The 22,528-nt window shown below is 36.7% G+C and overlaps 1 non-coding gene across 1 annotated transcript; it reads left to right on the top strand.

The window, feature by feature from the left end:
- Nucleotides 1–7,954: 7,954 nt before the first annotated feature.
- Trnad-guc (transfer RNA aspartic acid (anticodon GUC)) lies at nucleotides 7,955–8,026 on the top strand. The gene has a single exon. It is a non-coding gene; the product is annotated as a tRNA-Asp (tRNA).
- Nucleotides 8,027–22,528: the final 14,502 nt, after the last annotated feature.

Here is a 22,528-nt window from a genome sequence, read left to right as displayed (position 1 = left end):
ATTAATAATCTATCGAGTGGTTTCACTAGCCTAAGCCTTCTCATGTCTGGGAGAAACGTGGACGGTCTGAGCATGGCCAGATAAATCATCTTGGTCAAAGTTTAGCAAGTTTTATCATAATACAATTTGGGAACATGATGCTAATTATTACATTATAGCCCTCACATTAAGGACTTATATGAAGTCTCCATTTATGCTATTAAATTCAAATGAATAACTAAAATACGTTCTCTGACTTTTGTACAATAGTCTTCTGCAGCATTCAGCAGTCTTGGTTGCGAGTCTATCCATATGAACGCCATTACTGTATATTTACTCCTATAGTGAACCCGTTTTGTGTTAGTATATATAGAGTTCTGGTTTCAGTCTTCTACTTCAGTCGTTTGAATCTCACGTCAAGATTTACCTCCGACAGTTTGTAGGCCAACGAGTTGATGCGTCACTCATAAAAGAATGATATACACTTAATCACGTTATCATTAATAATAGACAGACGGATATAACAAAGGAAAAACCATTAAAGCATTATACTAGATTTAAAGGACCTCGAAACAACATGTGTTCGTAAATGCCGACAGTCAGAGATAATGGGTTTGTATAGTACACTTTAGCTGACAAAATGGATCAGAAGGGGATAGAAAGTCCACATCATCGAGTAAAATAGGAAAACTTAACACAGAAACCTCAATTGATATATTTACAATGCTTCATCCCCCTTGTCAAACATGTCACAAAATTGACAAACAACATATGGTGTTTTTTTTCTTCAATGATATATTCCTTTGTAGGGCAAATGATGCTAATGGGAATCAGGGTATGGCGGAAAGAGGATATTTTCAGTTGAAAAGCATCATTGGGTTCAAATCTGGAACAAGAATTCGTCGTCGAGTCGTCGAGTCGTCGAGACGTCGAGTCGTCGAGTCCGGCAGACATTGTACATTGCAGAGTTGTAGAACACCAAACTAGAATTTGGTAGGCCTATTCGGTACTCGGTTGTTAACGCACAACTGATAAAACACGTGGATCTTTACAACTATATTATTCGTAATTGAGCCTACACAAGATATCGCAATATTGACCAAAAATTCAGTGAGAATTTGGTTAAAGGCCTCAAGACGGGCACATTCCTTTAATGATGACATTTTTATTGATATAGCAAACAATGCATATTATAAATATAACATGTTATTATAACATTCACCAAGCATTAGATGTTATATACAACGATCAACTAATATCCGAGAGTTCTTCCTCATTGTTTTAAATGGGAAATTATGCACTTAATTAACTTCCGTTCCCATGACAACTAATATTAGCTCAAGTATGTACATTCACATGCAGATACAGTATGTAAGATGGAGCGGTTTAACAGAAAGCGAAACAAGAACCATGTTCGTGTCCGGTTTGCAAATTGGATATATTAAACTTTACTTAGGATCAGGTATCTTTCGGTTTAGATTCTTTTAAAACATTGATGCTTAGAATAGAAAGACCGGAAACGGTGTCATATTCTCGTGAATGTGGAAAGAGGAAATTATTCATTCTTTCTTTTATATATAAAACTTTAGTTTAGTGGAAGAATAATTCCACCGGTACAAACTATTTTCTCAACAGATTCAATTTCTTAACCCGTAGTACATTTCTTCCTATTTCTTGAACAATGAAAAAGAAGAAAAGAAGAAAAATCACGTGAAAATCTATATCAGTTACTTGCAATCCCATTGAAAAGACTCTGTCACATAGGCTATCATTTCCATAACGGGTTTAATTGGAAAAACTATGATGCATACGGGAAATCAACATAATATCGAATTTGCAATAAGCCAGTTTTCGCGCACTCTCACAAGAGGACTCATGTTGCACTCAGTGTCGCATGTCATCGGAGGATCGTAATTCAGCATATGTCGATTTCTTTCACATATGCCAGTTTCTTCCACACGAGAGCGTTATGGGTTGACATGTGGCAGAGTCCTCCAAGGGGGACTTGTGCATGGGATGTTTGCCAAGTATGTAAAATAATATTTTTTATCGTGCCCCGTCTCTGTAGCTTGGTGACCTATACGGTATTTTTAATAAAAACGTAGGCCTATACAAACATTTCAGAACATCGAAAGATCCATGATGCTATACTTTCCATGATACTATACTTATATATATATATATATTAATATTTATATAATATTATATATTTATATATATATATATATATATATATATATATATATATATATATATATATTAATATGTATATGAAATTAACCCATCCGTCAGCTGAAACGACAATCCACCTTTAAACCATAGGTATACGTTGCAACAGGCGGTCAGTGTCATCATCCGTAAAACGGAAATTAATGCATGTTCGCTTCCATCTATTCGATAGGTCTTAGTTAATGAAAATCACAATTGACAAATTAAATCGCATATTCATTTGGAATGACTTACGACACATTTAGGACACCGGATATTCAAATTGCTTATAGTGTAGATTAAATAGACCTCTGTTATAAGTTCATGCAGGTGCTTCGTTAAAACCTCGTGCATAATACTAGCTATATTGCAGCCGGGTATGAATTTAATACGGTAATATGGGGCTAGCCATGTTTTTCTTTGGTACTGTTTATTATCCTTATCCCATTGACCTCAAGCCTTTTAGACCGAGAGGTCGCATGGCGTGATAATTGGTTGGGTTCATTTGAAGTTCACGACGGTTTGTAATTATGGTTCTGTAAGCGTGTGCTCGTTCGAGTGACGCTTAAATTTCCATTAACATTGTGGCGGACGTCGTGTAGGAATTTATGTTAACTCTCCGAAGTTTAATTCCCAATGACGTCGGAATCGTAAATTATAGTATTTTTTGCAAACAGGAATGTGGAAGGATACGTTGTCACTATTGCACCCGACGAGGATGATACGGCAGATACATTGATTGGTAAGGAAATGAACGTGGCCGTGTCCCCGTTGCACTATAAAACGAAGTTCGAACAATACAACGTCCATCTGTATATCAAGACGACTGTTTTGCAAAACTGTAAATTGTTACTAAAGTTGTTCCTTTTGTAGGAATCGTTGACGGTACAGACTTACGAACCCGTGAAATTCAATCGAATGAAATATTTCTTAAATTGACACAATGATATTCGCAGATCAATTGCTATACGTTGACGTGAAATATACATCAAAGCGATATATAATGCAGCCTGATATATATATATATATATATATATATATATATATATATATATATATATATATATATATATATATATATGTATGATACGGAAGAGTCTCGGAAAGAGCTTCCCTCTTAGTTTCATTTGTATAATGGTTGCGAACTTTTATATTATGTATCAAACACAACAAATAATTAATCATAGCCTATACCTACTGTTGTAAGAAAGAAATAACAATTATGCCTTATTATTATCGTACAAAAAACTGCCTGATTATGATTATAACTATGCCGGAACAACAAGCGTGATTAATGAGACTTATTTTTGTCGTGCCGGCTATAATAGCATGGCTCTGGCTTACAGACGTACCTGATGGTGTGGCACTGTAAACAATTTAGATAATTACTATACAGTCGCCGTTAATTTAGTACGGTAGCCTATTTTAAGTCTTCATCGCTATATGATGGTGTTTACAGCAAATTGGGATAATTTTATGTAAAGATCGACGTAGAAAGAGGGGCGGGGGGGGGGGGGCACTGAAGCCACAAGTCGAGGCAGCATTCTCATTTATAAAGTTGATTCGATTGACCATTTGCCTTCAGTCATTCAGTTCAGTATACTAATGTTTAGGCCTGTACCCGGTACTATACTAAGTCTATACCGGTACTATACCCGATACTATTCCCGGTACGGGATATATCCGGTTTCGTTCAACCAAGTTCTCGGAGAATATGATTGCAACATTTACTATTCGGATGGGATCGGATTAATCAATGCCGGGGATAGAATGGGTGGTTAAATAACAAGAAGTTCCTTCCGTAGTATAAGTTCCCACAACATTCTGAGAATTTGTATTACCCACAGTACATAGACCGGTAGGAAAATCCCATATAATTTACTTATTACATCGTTCCGGTACCAGGAACGCGTTATTGACAAATCATAGTAATTTTATGTTTGTATCATGATAGGGCTAAACGTCGCGACATCAATATACCGTACGGTATTGTATGTTAAACTGGTGAGAACCACAGTTGTATAGACTAGTTATAAATAGATCGATGCAGTCGTCAAAACCATCTGACTTGAAGCAATTCGCTAGGGTAAACGCTGGACACTGTAGCTCGGTTATTTGCCTTTGCAGGTTCAAGAAAACCTCTTTCATATAAGTTGTTGGAAATTCCGACTGATCAGATAAATCTGAGATGAAGCCTTGATCCTCATGTGAACACATAACGTATAGTAAACGATTTCACTCCCAGAATATCAGACTAAAGCTATCAGACCAAACCTGAGTCGGGAAGTTTAAATAATGACTGTTGTAAATTTATCAACTTAATATAATATGATTTTACACGTTGTATGTATGTATGTATGTATATGTGATCTTCCTGCATGCAGGAACTCGCGAAAGAAGCCATTGAGGCTTGTAGACTCGCAAGCTGACCGAAGCCAATCTCTCGGCACACATCCATTTAACGTCCATGTCAGGAAGTTGTTATTGAACAACACCCTTGCCAGACGACACACATTGCTGTCGGCGGGGAATCGAACCGGGGATCTCATGACTGGGAGACGCCGGCGTTAACCAGTAGGCTATACACTCCGCCTCGTTAACTTCCCTAAAGTCTTCTTTCAAATTAGGCACTGTCTTGGTACTTGGTCCATGCTAAAACTTGATAGCGGTTTTCAAATTGAACTCCTGTGATGACCTGTAATGACAATACGGACCGTAACGGGATGTAATACTGACCATCGAGTATGAGGTACCATACAATGGCGTAACCGGCTGGGGCAGGGGGCGGGAGCCTCCCCCACCCATTCAAATGTCTTGCCCCCCCACTTGCCCACACTTGCCCCCAAATGATATTGGTGGGCACAAAAAAATGTTAAACGAAAATTACATAATGCATTTAAAGGCTCAGCTATAAACCAGTTCTCGGTTGGAATTGACGCGAATTCTCAAATTAATATACCAGCCAATTGCGTCTCAAGTTTAATATTATGCTTTCTTTTTGCTTTCTGTCTTCGCTACGAATTCCCATTCCCCTCCCCAACAAGATAACTTGCTACCATGCATGCTTGTTATACCATATGTATGTTTATTACTTTATCCAATCGCTGTATCAACCGTCCGAAGTTAATCCAATATTATTACTAGGAATATGCAGCATGCAGAAACACCGTAATTTCAACGACTATACAGATTTAAGTCGATTAATGTAATAAAACTAATGGACTATATGGCGCTTGAAAGACAGTTTTGTAGTGGCTGAATGAATGAAGTCTATAAATCGATGAAAGTGAGCTTCATATACAAATTTATTTAAATCATATTTATAATAAATCGTAGACAATGAGATAACTTGAACTGTTCTGTTGAATGAGACAAAACAATTCAAAGTATACGAAACAAATTAATCCAATTGTCAAAATCCCATTGTTATATATACCATTTTTGATGTTTTTTTTTTTAATTTGTCTAAATTTGTCGCCAAGTAACAAATTTTACTGAGAAAAAATGAAGCATCCGATTATAAAGAAAACATATGCCTTAGTAGACAAATTGTGAACGATAAATACAGTATGAGAAATTGGAATATCTCATTCCCATTTATGACTAAGAATAGATTTCATATAGGCATAGCGGAATATTTAAGCCTTTTGTGCCCACACTTTTGAAAAGCTATCTACGCCGGCAGCCTACAAAAAGTTACCCTATCGAAAAGAAATGCAACTATTAAATTGAAGGCTATAGTAGACAAGGGCAGAAATCGGAGAAAAATGTTTTTGGCCTTTTCTCACTCGATTTGGCCGGTAAATTCTCTAATATGACCATTTTGTGTTACCGTTATAACTGGCAACCCTGCTGAAGGCTGTAAACTTCAAATTGGTATCACACCGTGACACCCTCGTACGTGCTAAGGATTTGACTATAGGCCACCCTAGAATTAGCTTATACTTTGAGTGGGTTATTACCTACTTGAATAATTTCTACCCAACGAATCAAAATTAGGCTAATCATATCCAGTAATTTGAACATTTTCATATAATTTTACATGGATAAACTTTCGGCCGTTCGGATAAAATTTGAAAGCTTTCAGGCCTCTAAAGTCCACCATATCGTTTAGCTTCCAGGGGTTTCACCCTATGACGGGCCCCTGGACCACACGCAGATAGTGCAAAGCGTTCTCGTCGAAATGTCAATAATTTGAATCCACCCACTCCCTTAAATGAAATCCTTTCTATACACTTGACTTTCTCTATACAACACATTAACAGTGCATATTTTTAGTTGGACTATCTCTTCAACAATTTAGCGGATGGAACTCAGGAATAAACTGTCAATTTGGGTAAAAAAACATTAGTACCGTTACCATGGTTTCAAGTGTTTGGTTATGGGGCATATTGCAAAAAGTAACCGAACTGGTCGCCCGCGAAACTTGAACTTGGCTCCCCCACTTGAACTCTTTGCCCCTCAGCCGGCTCCGCCCCCCTGCTCAGATGAAAAAGTCAAGTTACGCCACTGGTACCATGCCGCAATTACAGTAATGTAGGTACGATTACAGCATAAGTCAAAGTAGGCCCTATAGATAGTGTGAAAATAAAGAGAATTGAAGGTGATAGGCCTATATCAATTTAAAAATTAATGTGATGTGGATATTACTCTGAGCGAGTAGACGGACATGGAATTAAAACTGACCGGGAACTCTCAATCCACAGTAACTAGAAACGTATCACCCATGCAGGGCCATGATTTAAAGAATGTATCCGCCGATATAGATGGAAACGTAGGGTTTCAATATGCTAAACTTGCTCCTCTTCTAGCTCAAATTCTAAAGGTCATGCTATGGAAATTTGCAAGTGCCACTGACTGGCCAATACTTCAGCTCATCATGGGGTGGGTGGGATATGAAAGTTGAAAACTTCTCTATATGCTTTAGCGGGCCTTGAAAGTGACGAGTTTAGTGTGTAAGTCAATGGAACGATTACTTAATTGTAATACGACACTAGTTAACCTGTACATGGGCTGCTAATTTTATGTATATAGCCGGTGCTATTCATGAACACTTCATGATAATGCGAATCCCTTTAGATTTGTTACCGTCAAGCAGCAATGAATGAGGCGTCCTGTACCAGATCGAGTAGCATTTTCCAGTGAGAGTAGCAGTTTTCTGCTACATGTTACGACTTATTAGTGTGCTCACCGTCATAACTGCTATTTAAAGCCTGATTCTGGGCTATATATATTTATATAACTTCAATAAAGGCCGGTTACGGATTCAAGATATCCGCCGAACTTTTGTTGTTGAGCTTAGGATTGGTTTACGGGCTAATCATTCGCGATATATGTTCTACAGTACGACCCTTTAGCTGATAGAGAGGTAATGCCCTTCCTCATCCTTCTTTCCACTTCCTTAACTGATACCCTCGAATAAAATATAGACCTACCCCCATTTCCTACCCTTATTATAGTTTGTATATGCTGTCCACAACTCTTAGGTCCGAACACAACAAGACTCACGTTACTGACGTAACAGTGAGCGAGTTGAAGTTCACCGAATCGAAGATAGATACACAATGCATGGAAAGTAACTTCCGGATGTCATTTGTGTGTGAAATACATGCGAAATCATATAGCACCCCAACATTGGTGTACTAAGTACCAATGTGTTGACTAAGAACATAATTAAATACAACTAAAGCAAACAAATACGCAAACACGATGTCGTTATGAGCAAATAAAGTATATATATTATATTGACAACACATTTTCTCACCAATCCTCAGTAGTATAGTGGAGAGTATCTCCGCCTGTCACGCGGAAGACCGGGGTTCGATTCCCCGCTGGGGAGAGCAAGTATTTTTTGTGTCTTTTTTTTATGGACAATTGGATTCCCTTTCGTTGTGGAACACTTTATAAGGTTTGATCACAGTGCTGCAATGTTTATTCAAACAGATGAACTTGAATCTTTAATGATTAGTTTTGACTAACTATTACGTACATATTTACGCTAATAATTATACGAATATATGTTGTTATATTTCTTATTCTTTGTACGCATATTATCAACTTGATTTTATGAATGCAATGAAAGGAAATGTAGCGTTACAAACAGCGTTGCGGATAACGAAAAGAAGACTGTGACATTGGTTCAACATGTAGTACATGTACCTACATTTTACTTTCCAATGGAATAGTATAGTAAGCACATAAAAACTTCTACACCGATATCCTTAAATCACCTCCCTCCGCTGAGATATGAAATACTTTACTACACACCTCAATGTATGGACAGAATGATAAGTTGGAAGTTTCTGAACCTCTAGAAATAGCTTTGGAAATTTATAGCAATCGTCAGCATGATATAGGTTGGCCAGCAATACCGACTTGCTTACAATTACGAATCTTATATAAAATTATAGTTTGTCATATATAATTGCTTCGTCTATGTTGTAGGTCTCATTCTTGAGGTGCTGAAAAGATAGTCCATGTATGTGTAGCTTTAGTTTTGAAAAATGGAAGAAGAACATATAAATACTATAGCACCCCGGTGAAATTCGTATGAAATCTTATAGATCCAGCTTTCGAGATGTTGATAACAGTTGAGATCTTGTACCATAAGTGAAATTGAAGCAAGCAGGTGTGACTCAATAATTGCACACTGAGAGCAACGTATTTTGGCTCTTCATTATTTGTTATCACTTTATTGTTTTGACCATTTATTTGGTATCATTCCCACTTTCCTTTAGTACCGTAGTGTATTCATATGTTAATGCATCCCAATATAAGAAGAAGAAGACAAAGAAGAAGAAGAAGAAGAAGTTAGATATACATTCCAGTGAAGTATACTAAGCGGGGTACTAAAAAAAAACACTCACTAAAGAATGAGAATTCCTAGACATCAAATCTGTTCAAAGTTTTTGCCAAGATGAACCCAGTTTGCATCTAAGCAACCTTACGGTACATTGACAAACATTTCTCCCTTAGACCCCTCCCCCAGGACGGCATCCCCTGCATGCATGGGGTGATAAACGAAGGGTCCCCCGGGTGCCAACTATCAGGTACGCCACTAATACATTTTAAAGAAAAATGTATTTGTCCTTGTACATCTATGACATCAGCAGACCTGTTTACATTAGGTCCTCTTTTGGCACAAAACATGTTAAGTTCAATGTTGCTATCTCGAAAACGGAACATCTAGAAATAAAAAGCATATTATCACCAGAATGATTAGAATATATTTTCATCTGTACTATCCGTTTTTAACATTTTGTGTGAACAAACAAACAACCAGTTTAGACATTCAGTATATATTCAAGTGTATGCCATGGCGGAGAAGTTAAAGTATATACAAAATGCAACAAGCTTATTTTGATTAATTCAACAAGACATAGTGAATGTGGTTTGAGGTCATTTCTAAATACCACACGATTGCGACATATAATAGATTTAATCTAAACTCTATAGAGATGATAACAATATTGACATGTGATATCGACGTGAAGTTCGATAATAACCTACTTACAGTTTAAGCCTTTCTATGACAGATCATTTTGCTTCATGAAATGAATTGTTACGTTCAGGACCTGCATGCAGGGATTCAAAGATAATATTACTTAGCAACGATACACCCTTATAATAAACATAAATAGTTATATTGTAGGACTCGTATATAAGATCATCTGATTAAACTTGAATATAAAAAAATTCCATCTGAAAATGATCGCCCACTTGGTAACTGAATCCCTTTAAGACGGAAACAGGCAGCTGGAGGAAGCAACGGTCAAATGAGTGGGAACAAGAAACAAGCTTCCGGGATTAAGGAAAGGCTTCATTTTCAACCCGTTAGCAACCACCAATGGAAACACTATCTTATATATATATATATATCTCTGAATCCTTCACGAATATCGAAAAGAAAAATGGGAAAATGTCATTTGTTTATAAACTAATTGGCTATGCTTTATAATCCACAGATTGTGATATATATATATAGTCATTCCATTGTAAATACTGATTTATTTGTATATGTTATATGAGAAAAGGAAACAAAACAAAACAAAACAACAAACAAACACTCCCTCACACACACGCACTTTACCGTATACTACACGAATTGGTTAGGAAAAAAAAAGAAAAAAGTTTCCAGTTGTGCGGAGACTATCCCCATGAAACAATGCGTTCTCCTCCGCTTGGAAGTAATTCGCGGTATTTGTAGTCTCATGCATAGGAATTGTCTTCGGTTGATATCCGACCTTTATACTCACACTCAACCCACACATTTACAAGAATTGGTATAGAAAACAATTCAACGGTTTTCAGGTCTCAGACTATCCCTGTGAAAACACAATACGTTCTCCTCCGCTTCAGAATATTCGGGATTTTTTTTTTCTTAGAGGAATTTTCTCCGGTTGATATATGACTTTATACGCCTCCAAACAATATCCAATTTCATTCACATATTAATTTACCAATAACCATGCATACTATAGTTAAAGGATGGGGAAAAGAGGGAAGTCAGTGAGTGGTGTTATATCTTCCCCATTTCGTATACAATGGATCTGTCTCAAGCAATCCCTTCCCCTTCCCCATCTTTCTCCGTGCTCCAGCAGCAGACATCAGCCCCTAACAGTTCCATTCTTTCGTATGACACTGTTGTAACATTTAAGTTCAAACTAATATAAGTTTGGATACTATATCTACACCTTGTAGGCGTGCGAGCTTTAAGGCACGAAAATGTGCAATCATCCACTCTTCGGATGTAAACAGGTCTCTTGGAACTATTTAAGCATTTAGCCCAACGGCCCCAACCCCCCACCCCCTACGCCTCCCCAGCACTGCCACAAGTTGAAGGTGTACCTTTGTCGAATTCAATGAGTGAAAATGGCAGCCATGAGCCTCAAACAATCACATATGTTTATGGAAGGATGGGTTGTTTGTCTAGGACTCGAGGGATTCTGTCCAGGGAAAAGTATGCGAGTCCTCAGGATCGACGGCAATTTTAATATTTAAAAAAAAAAAATTTTATACTCTCTTTCTTATAATTGAACTTGCCATTGGTTGCACACCATTTGATGTGAAGGTATTGTAACACACCGCGATATAATAACGTATTGATTTTTTTCGTGCTATTATCATGTATCAAGTGATATAAGAAATGTATTTTGCAATGGCAAATGATGTACAAATCGTCAATATTTAAATTTCAACTTGCATGCATGCTAGAAATACAAAGGGGGTAGTATCTGCCGACAAGTATGATGAATTTGTCATCAGTTATAACTGAATGATGACAGTTCTAGTTTGCACCCCGACTAGAGGCAGAAATAGTATATAACTTATCCTACGCAGTTAAATATATCCAAAGAAAGCACTTTCTCTTTTGGTGAACAACATATAGTCAGTTATCAAACGTAGACGCCCTCTTAGATTTTATCATCAGAGAGCCTTAATGAACAAGTAATTTTGAATAAAAAACGATCCTCAACATATAGATATTCAGAAGACATGATTTATACATTAATCCCGAAGAAAAATAATAATAATAATAATGATAAACATTAAAATACTTCAAAACTATGTGTTTGAAATTCATGACTTGCCGTTAAACTTAACTCATATATGCTAAAAATAAAAAAAATAGAATAAAATAGTGAAAAGCTACTTTGATATGGATAATATAATATTATAGTTTGTTTTATTAAAACAACCAATAGTCACGCACTGTATCAATGTCTTGTAATGCATTGAAACAACCTACACAGACGTATACAACTGGTATGTTCCTAACCTAGTTAAATTTCTGCCACATTGGCGTTCGATAAAAGTTCTCTCAGAAGAATTTTTTACACAAAACCCCGCTGAGATTTTATCACTTAATTTTGTTTTTGTGACGTATTACTTACGTATCAATCTCAACATTCCAATGATATTTTGCTCGTTTCTATTGGTAATGTATCTTCACATATAAAATTTGACACGGAAGTTCGTAAGGTTTTAAAGGTCAAGTCTAAGGAGGCAATACGGAATTGTTACGATCCTAAGGTTTTAAAGGTCAAGTCTAAGGAGGCAATACGGAATTGTTATGATCCGTGTAGTGTGTTTACAGTTCCATTACGCCACGGATAAATTTGGCTCCAACGTGTGTATTACGGCAAGGAACGCCGAACAAGACATATTGGGCAGAGTAGGTACACAGTTATATTTTACCTTCAACAATGTCGACTCTTCTCGTGTCTTTCTGGTTTAATCCGGTCTATATTTGCATCGATAGATAGATATCCGAGGGAAAATAACTCTTTCGTATATTTATTTATCTGAACAATATGTTAATATTGATGTCATGTTAGAAACAAAAGAGTACAACGATTAACTTTAAAAGATATAATGAATGTGAATGGTTTCAATTTTCCTTTAAATAACTCCCAAATTACACTACAATAGTAGGCCTACACCAAATTGTGTGTTCATGTCATTTATAGGTTGCGAAAAGATAGCCTTTTGGTATATGAACTTCAATTGTCAGAAAATCCTAACGTTAATCCGATTCTGCTAACCTTATCTGCTTAAATCATGTTCGGGACCAAAAACATGAAATTCTTATGGGAAAATGGTTCTATAAACCACGCCGGCTTTCGGCACCCTCCTCTGTAATATTTGGGAGCTTCCTAATAGGCACTACATTTCTATCACGTTACAAATTCAAGGGAGAAAACATGAGGATCAGTTCCCCAAAAAATAAATGTCTGTGTCCTGGCAAAAACATCCAATCGGGAATTCCTACATCCATCAAATAACCTTTGCCATTCATAGGAGTGCTAAAAGATTTATCCGAGAGTACGAATATATGAATTCTTGTCCTGTTTTGACACCACAAACGACCTTAATAGATGATCAAGACTAGTAAGATTAGTAGATTAGTAGTATTTTGGAGACGTCCGCCCCATCAGCGTATGACTCAATAGTGAGAAGAACGTCCCTCAAACTTTCATTTTAGCAAGTTTGTTTCTGACTATCTGGATTTAATTTTCGTGAAGGATTATGTCAATTCTTCCTAAATAGACAAATACACCCACCCACACATCATGTAAGGATATACACGTACATGTCCCTTGAAAACATCCTTACCATAGAATTATCATTTTCGCTTTATTGGGACTTGTATATAATCCTCAAAGTTTTATTACTGTAACCCACAAGTGCGGAGGAAGGTGTTATTGTTTCCCGCGTCCCTCCATCGGTCCTCAATAAATTGGATACATTTTTTGTACTACTGTCCAGCGATTCTCCATTTACCGTTCCTGCCTCCGTATAGTCTTGTGTAAAAGTAAGTTGGCCTGACGTTTCGATCCTAACAGGATCTTCTTCAAAGGCTAAATGACAAGTAACAGTAACAGAAGGGACAAAAACACACACAGAATACAGACAGGTTAATGAGCATGCTGAACACATTGTGTTTGAAGAAGATCCTGCTTGGATCGAAACGTCGGGCCAACTTTCTTTTACACATTCTCCTACACAGGCTCTCTATAGTGGATAAGCAGTTTGATAACAGTCAGTTTTATTTGATTTTTATTCCGTATAGTCTTGACTGAAAGTTATATATCCGGGAGTCGGATGTCGCCTGATACTACACCGATCGACAGATCGACCGACAGAGGTATTGGCGGAAATTATTTTGTAACTTTCTATAGCAATGCACGATGTAATTATACCGATAACGGAAGAAATGGTCAAAATTTCAATTCACATAAACGTGGGAATTTGAGCGTACTTGATCACTGAACGGTTTTACATATTTCTTTTAAGCGAATTGTCTATTTTTATCCCTTTCAGTGATACAGACTTAATTCTTAAAGGAACATAATATACGTCCTTTGTTACCGAAACACTTGACACATATAGGTCCATATAAAGCTTATACTAAAAATAAATAACAGAGGCCTGCGGGCTAACATATTTTAAGCTAAAATTGTCATTTACTTGAAAAAAAAAAAAAAATTCTACCATCAGGCTGGTTCTGACTAATATTGCTATTTACAGTAACAAAAACATAGCAAAATAAAAGAAGAAAAAACAGACACAGAGAGCACGGAAAGAGAGAGAGAGAGGCGATTCACATAAAATTAAAAAACAAACGTCAGCAAAAGTAAGGTTTGCTCTAATCTGTTGTGCAAATTCCAATTGCCCCATCAGGAGAAAAGCAAGGGAAATTCCTATACATCTAGATTAGTCAAGCATTACTGAAGAGGCCACAACAAGAGGTCAAGGATTGATCTATATACTTAGTAGACCAAGTTGGCCTTTTCTAGCATATTAGACAATTTCGTATTCATGCTATGACATGCTAGAAATAAAAAAACCTTTAAGTCAGCAAGTAGCCCTTACGATTTTTGTTTGTGACAAGTTTGACCAAGTAGTGACCATTAACACCATCGAAACTGACGAATTTGGCCGACAATATTTTTACCGCATCCGGTAACGCGGTAAACCAGAACTTAGGAGAGACTTATACGGTACATCATTGTGTAGATTGGGTGGCTCGTGCAGATAAAGCTATGAAATTTGTCACAATCTGGTGGTGCGATAATCACGAGTCAAATCGAAGTCATCATAATAAGCAGAAAAAAATGAATCTGTCACTTTTGTCCATCAAAATCACACCAATAAACATGAGAATAGACTAAAAACTTCACAGCTTTGAAATGACAAGAAAAATAGTATTGCAATACTGTTTCACGGGCAACCATGTGTACGTGATGAAAAGACAAAGAACAGCTAAAACCACATTGAAGGTCTTATACAGTTAGTGCTTTGTACAGTTCTATAAGCAGGTAAGGAGTATCCAATCACGTGTAAATAAGTAACTTTTGAGTTATATATAGAACGAGTTTTCTATGTATATATAGCTACCGAAATACCACAACACTGCATTGTAAAAACTATAGAAACCCAATCGATATGCAAAAAGACTACCGTAAATATGACGTATATATGACTCCATTCTACCCATTGCATTTTGGTTCCAGCGCAACCCCCCCCCCCCCCAACCCTCCTCCTCCCTAACTCTCCTCGCTTCAAACTGGGTTACACCGTTCCTGAGTTTATGGTCCCAGCAACTATACAGCCCGAGTGGTTAATTTTATACTAACCCTTTACTGAATATATGATGTAATGTGTCCACCCAAAAATGCTCAACTTGACAAAATGATTATTTGCTTTAAAGTACTACGGACACATATATTCCAATATTCAGTACATTTCTTGTGTGTGATAATCTCATTCAAAATCTGTTGAATTTTTTTTCGAAAAGCTGTTTCCGTTCCCAAGATATACACATTTGAAGTTTTTGATATATCTGGAAACTTACTCATGAATTAAATATGCGCAAACTATGACGTGGAGTGTTGCGCTCATCAAAAGTGTTTATTTTAGGCCTTAATAAATTAACCTCTAATGACAAATCCACATGTATCGTTTGAATAATAATTCGATGTTCCTCTTTTCCAAGAAGACAATAACATGTTTAAAAATCGCCCGAGGCCACAAAACCGTTTTCAGTGTCCTTGAAACGAAGGCGGTAAAAACAAATAACATAACAGAAAATTAAGCAGTCACTATTTTGTATAACATTTTTATTAATATATAACAAAAGACTTGTAAAATGGTCCATCTATGATGGATTTTGATGGGAATTGAAGCTATGTTCATAATTTCTAATGGCAATTAGAGTGATTATGACAATGTTGTTCATTTGGTGTCCGTATAGACCAAGTAATAAGAACACTAAGTGAATTTACAGGAACTTTTACAGTTGTATATGGTATGTGATTTTGCTTGACTTGACATATATGTACATAAAAGTCACCACTGTATTTTGTCAAGACAAGTTATATGGCATCGTGTTCAAGTGACATATTCTTCTATTCTCGTGAATTATGAGAGACCGTATAGACACCTGTCATCCTCCTATCACTATCGCTAATTCGATGTACAATGAGTGCGGTTCTAATAGCATATAATGTATCGTGTATACTGATATCGAATGACAGATGCCTCGAGAGCCAAGTTGGGCCACAGGGCCATTGACGTAACCGGGCCACGCTTTTTGTACTCCGATGTTTCCCATGTTTTCCCTGAACGTTCATATTTCGGGGCCCCAAATCGACTGGCTGCATTACCTGATCCCCCCCCCCCCCCCTCTCGTCAGGCATGTTGACTGATGTATACGTTATGAAGTTTCTGGACTATTTAGTGAGGAATCATTTGAGAATAGAATGCAGCCAATAACAGCGACGTATATCGTTGCTTGCAGAGAGCTCTATGTACAGTTCTACAGATATTAAAATATCCTATGCGAAAATTTGCCTCGTGATTGCTTGTAAACAGAAAGTTATAACTTCTCTGGAAGTGGTGACGTCAGGTATTTGCTTGGGGTTTAGCTCTGTGGGTTGCGCAATTACAAAATCCCCTCCTTACGACAAAGCGGAAACGAAGAAAGCTGACATGTTTGAAAGCCAAGCCACAAACTGGCTGCAAAATATCCTATTCCAATAATTGGTCCCAAAGTACAGAATATGTTATTGAAGAGCCTTTGGTTCATTTCCCTTTCATTTTCACAAAATTTTGTCAACCTGATAAACACAAATTTGTGTATACTGACTGGTTCGATGACATAAGCGACCGGAAATGGCGGCCTTCTAGTCATAGACTTCCGGATTTGAAGGGAAGCGACTGTGCGGGTTAGAGCTATATGACCAACGTGTAGCCTACTTTGTGGCTTCTCTGTCCAAAGAAGTTCAGATGGGGGAAGAAACAAAACTTCTTGTGAAATTAGCATAAAAAACGTTTGATTTGATTTGATTTTTACGCAGTTCAAGATGAAAGCGTTGCTAATAAAATTCCGATACAGCAGTTGGTATTCGTAAGAAAATTTTTCCCGTCATGCAAATCGCCGAAAACAGAACATATTGTATATTTCTTCAGTTGTGTTTTTGTTATACTTATTTCCTATACTTGTCCACGGATACATTAATTATTTGTATCTATACTACATCATGAAGCCTGTCTCGCTAAAACATGACAGAGCGTGTTGATTGACATGTACTTCCCGAATTCTTTAACATTATTAGAAAGTTAAAAGGTTGGTTTTAAAAGGAAAGATGTTGAAGGCGATGGGAGTTGTTCCATAACAACTCCCCGGTGAGAGATTGTTGTCGTTATTTATGCAGACGATGCAGTAACTCCCACTACTTCAGCTCTGAATACTGTCTCCCACGTTGATTAGAAGATGTGCAACTGTGACATTACTATAGGAAATCGCTGTTTAACGAATCACCCCCCCCCCCATCACCCCATCAATATCCCTTGTTTATGTTACATTCCATGAACGCGCATGTCCTTCCCCAGTAGTATGTCAACCAAAATATGTATGTTAACGCATTACATTTCATAGTTCACTCCTTGTGTTTTATATTTTACTCCGACCGAAAGAAATATCTTCAAATCCAACATTAATTACTACATTGTTAAAACGAGTACTATACTTCTTGAAATTAAACATTAAAAACACAACTATGTAAAATAGAATACAGACGTAGAATAAATAAATAAATATATTTGCTAATACGTAAGGAAATACAATTAAATGAACATTCAAACTCCTAAATTATTTTCATAGTCCAATATTTCTTACTGGGTTAATGAATTCATAACTTCAATTTCAGTTCGATTAATGTTATAACCATAACTTCCTGTCATAAAAGGAAAATGGAAGAACAGATATCAGTTCTTTCCGGCTTTAATGAATTTATGGGTTCCTAAAGGAAGCGTTTGTTGATGAAATTTTTCATGGAAATCATAAGGGCATGTATGCACTTCCGTAAAAAACAGAAAACAAAAACACATCTATTGTTTATGAGTACTGTCTGACATTTGAATTTATATCAAGGCCGTATCTCACGGGGATAATGTAACGACAAATACGTCCGAATGTGATATTTGAAATTCATGTACATATTATTATCTGCATGTGTCAGGTACAACTCAGTGGCTATACAGTGTTTTTGCGAGTTACATCCGTCTGCGATGATCAGCACAATGACCGAGGGTGTATCAGTTTACAAGGGACCATTCAGGGGTGCCAGCGCTGGAATCCTCCAACCCCCCCCCCCCTCCCCCGGCTGGAGTCAATCGTTCCTCTCCCCCTTAGTCTCCTGTTTACTTCTGTTTTACTAGGCTCAGGCTTCCAGTTTCCATTTGTAGAAATGTTATTCCGTACTCTTAGTTTGTTTTTAGTACTAAACAGTTAATATTTTCATTTTCCAAACCTACCCTCCCGAAGAAGTGTTGCGCAATGTTCAAATGTATTCTTCCAATCCCTTATGACAACCCCCTAGCAACATAATGGACCAGTCCACTATACTCAGTCCTCTCACTGGTTTAGAGTTTCAGTGTAGAAACTAACTGTATACATCATCAAGGTCATAGGTCATAGATAAATCTCTGTCTTTGCACCCTGTACAAGCAAGCACCCCTTTTGTTTCTCCAGTCACTTACATCAGAAAACAATATATTTCAAATAAACCTTAAAATAAAATAAAGACAAAAACTGATAGCAAACTGCTAACAGTTTAAAAAAAAATATATGTTTTAAACTATATATTTAGTTTTAACAGTTTATAAAACGATATATTTAGTGCACCTCTCATACCTTTGACACTTTTGTTTTATGGGATTAACTTAAATACATCTCCCCCCCCCCCCCCCATCGTCACCGCATCCAACACAAGTAAGCCTATATCTGACCGACCGACACTGGTACATTTCAAAGCAAAAGCTAATTAGAAATATAATGTATGCAGAAAGAGTTTCAGTTTTACTATTGTCTTCACCGTCAGGATAATTTCTTGTTGTTAGCAACATAATATTATGGAGTGCACTTTTGTCAATGATAAAATGAAAGTGCTTAAACAAACAAAGAGGCAGAGAGAGAACGAAACTATGATGCATAAGTATATCATACGATATCGTCCAACCAACTGTTGTTAACAACATCATAACAATTGCCAAAATGTGTTTACGACAAGTTTGGTCAACACTGAACGGTATATATATATATGCTGATATAATCGAAGCTTTTCGCAACCATGCAATTACGATGTTGTTTGGATATAAAATGCAATTGCTAAGTCAGTTTATTAGGTGACTAAGTTCCTGTGTAACTAAGGAAGGAAAAGAATAAAAATCCAAACAAAACAAACCAAAATAAGGAAAGAAAGAAAGAAAAAGAAGTAATTAGCGAATTGATTTATAATAGCTCATTGTTTTACACACAATACGGTCATTGTCACAGCAATGTTTTAACTGTGCATAAATCAAGTCGTCCGTCAGTTATTAACTACATAGAAGCTGTTAGTTATAGGTTGAGATAATGGGATAAGGTGTGCACGATTGGGGTGGAGGCTGGGGGGGGGGGGGGGGGGGTTGCAAGTAATATAAAAAATACATGCTTTCGACATTCAATTCCTGTGCAGTTTATTCTTCGTCATATGGTGTGCGGACGTGAGTCTATCCTTTAATATTAGAATATGCTACACATATACAGGCATTTTCAAAGATTTAAAAGGATTTGCGTGCAATGAATTATCAAGAATATATTTCGCATTTATGAAAGGTGGTTCTAACTGCAAAATATATCAAAACAACCAAAAACCTTTAAATTTCTACTATTTGGTTTTAAAGTGGTGTTATTTTCTTTATCAAAGCACGCAGCTGGTGCGCATGAAGTAAACTTGTCATATGTGTCTTCAATCATGCATGCATGATATTTTCGAATAACTAAGATTATCAGGAGACTCATTTCAAAGAGCGGCAAAATATGAAGGAAAAAATCAAACCAAAATCGGACTCCCAGATAACCGAGTTAACCAAAGAACCAATCGAAGATAGGAAGTATAAGACTAAGCTTGGTAAATCAAAGTTATCTTATGGGTAATGTCTTTATAATTTGCCAAAATGTTGCAAGCTGTTACAGTTAACTTGAATTTAAGTGATTTTAAACGGTCAATAATTATTGAACCATAACTGCCTTGACTCGGTTCACAAAAGTTTAACTTGTGACGTCATCAAACGTTTCAGGCTATACTGGTATAGTGTTGTTTAGTAAACAAATGATTTATATTCTATCAAAAACCTTACGCTACTTCTACAAATTGTTACAGACACCGCTCAAGAACTTTACAATCTGTATAGAAAAAAAAAGTACACACAAAATATGAAAGACATGCATGTTACACTGACATGGTGAATGGTTAAAGGCGGAAGTACTTTGTACTTTAATATATGTACCGCTGGGTGAAACTGGTGGGTAATAAATATCATTAAAAGTATAAGTTGTGGTTTGTAGTTTTCAAAGAAATTTGAGTGTTTCCCAAACTTTGTTGTCCTGTCATTTTATTGTGGTGTGTGTACAAAGCGCTCAAGCATATATGCGTGAAAGTTGAGTATTCGACGGAGACTAATATGTAACTTGCAACAATCATAACAGTGACGTCAGTTTGTCAGTGCAAATTGCCATAGGAGAATCCTTTGTGTGTGATATCGTTGTTTGAGCTATGATGACGTCACACAAAGACAACACCTAACTGCCCCAACGTACCATGAAGTATCCGACCGTGGAAATTTTATGCAGATGCGTATAATAACTATTTTCGGTTTCATTTCGAAGTCGCTACATGTATATCAATAAGCTAACTTTATTCAGATGTACACCGTTCGTGAAAACGGAGGATAGCTGTTCTTTTACCGGTGAACGGAACAGAGAGTTATTCCAAAACGAGAAGAAAACAAGATAAACAAAATGTTCCACGTTTTGCACAATTTTAGGCCATGCGTTATTATTTCTAATCATGGAAACCCCTGCAGGGTAAGATTACCCGATCTATATCTTCTGTGTCAGAAACTGGGATGCAGGCTATATTTAGGAATTCGGATTGAGAATCGGCAAACAGTGAAACTCGTACCGTTTACATCGGTAAACCGTTTACATCGGAAAACCGTTAAATTCGGTAAACAGTGAAACTCGTAAACGGTTTAAATACGCACATCACACGACGGGGTCTTTTTTTAAGGAATCACAAGTGATGGTGGGTGGGGTTGGGGTGGCCAATTAGAAAAAGAGAAACCTTCACCCACGTGATTATTTTGCAGAATATATAGGCCTACAGAGGAAGGTTCATGCGATTGTTAAATGCTTCGCCCCCCCCAATCCATCCTATATGGGGATGGAAACACTTTACATGTCGTAAGCTTCATATCAGTGGACATTTTCGAACAAAACAGTTAACATTTTCGAAATTTCGAGGGACAGAAAAATTCAAAATAAAAATCCCAATATTCCAAAAGGAATTTAGGCCCTCAGTTGATATTTCGATGTAACCATGTAGCATTTCCAAAAAGGAAGACGATATTGTAAGAAAATAGTTCATATTTCACATTAGAGGTCCAGATTAAGGGAGAGGTTTGAAATTGCTCCACGCCGGGTGCACGTATAGTTGACATTTATAATACATTAAAAGAAAGGCCCTAACTGCCTAACTGTAACATGCATCGATGTAATGGTGTCCAAAGATATGACTATAGTATCTGTAAAATAAGTTCTGTTATTATGTATATTAATACTCCAAAATGATGGTAACGTGGAAAATACATTTCAATGCCTATAATCAAGAAGCATATTCAACACAGTACAGACACGGTATCAAAATCTTCCCATTTTATGAATCTAAACGACCAAGAAATGAAGGATATATTATTTTCAAGCTATAAGACTTTATAGTATCGGTTACAGAAGTGTCAACAGGAACTACCGCAAGTATACAAATATAAGTCATTAAAGATCCATGCACACTATATAATAACTACCGGTACATCACAAAAGTCTTCTATAATTAGCTCTATATTCCGCTGCAACAATAGAACCGTATACTTATTTTCCGACACGGTTAGCATTTTTGATAAGCTAATTTGAGAGCTGATGATGTTTCGTATTTAACCTTATAATGAATGTGACAACTGCACTCACTACAAGTGTCTCTTGAATGTATTGAAACAATCAACAGCAGGAAATGACGATGTGAAATGCAAACTAACACAAAATGAAACAGCTGTCAGGTAGCTAGCTACTAATGATTTACTATGCCGTTATATATTTGTCAATAAACCCTTTCTGTGAATGACTCAGATATTACAACTTATTAGGTAAATTTTCGTAAGTTTGTTTTTGTCTAAAACTGTGCAAGATAAGAGATGTAAATATCATCTTTATATATAGATATATATATAGCCTATATAT

Source organism: Apostichopus japonicus, chromosome 5 (assembly GCF_037975245.1).
Source record: "Apostichopus japonicus isolate 1M-3 chromosome 5, ASM3797524v1, whole genome shotgun sequence".
Taxonomy (NCBI): Eukaryota; Metazoa; Echinodermata; class Holothuroidea; order Aspidochirotida; family Stichopodidae; genus Apostichopus; species Apostichopus japonicus.
This window is presented reverse-complemented; position numbering and strand designations above follow the sequence as displayed.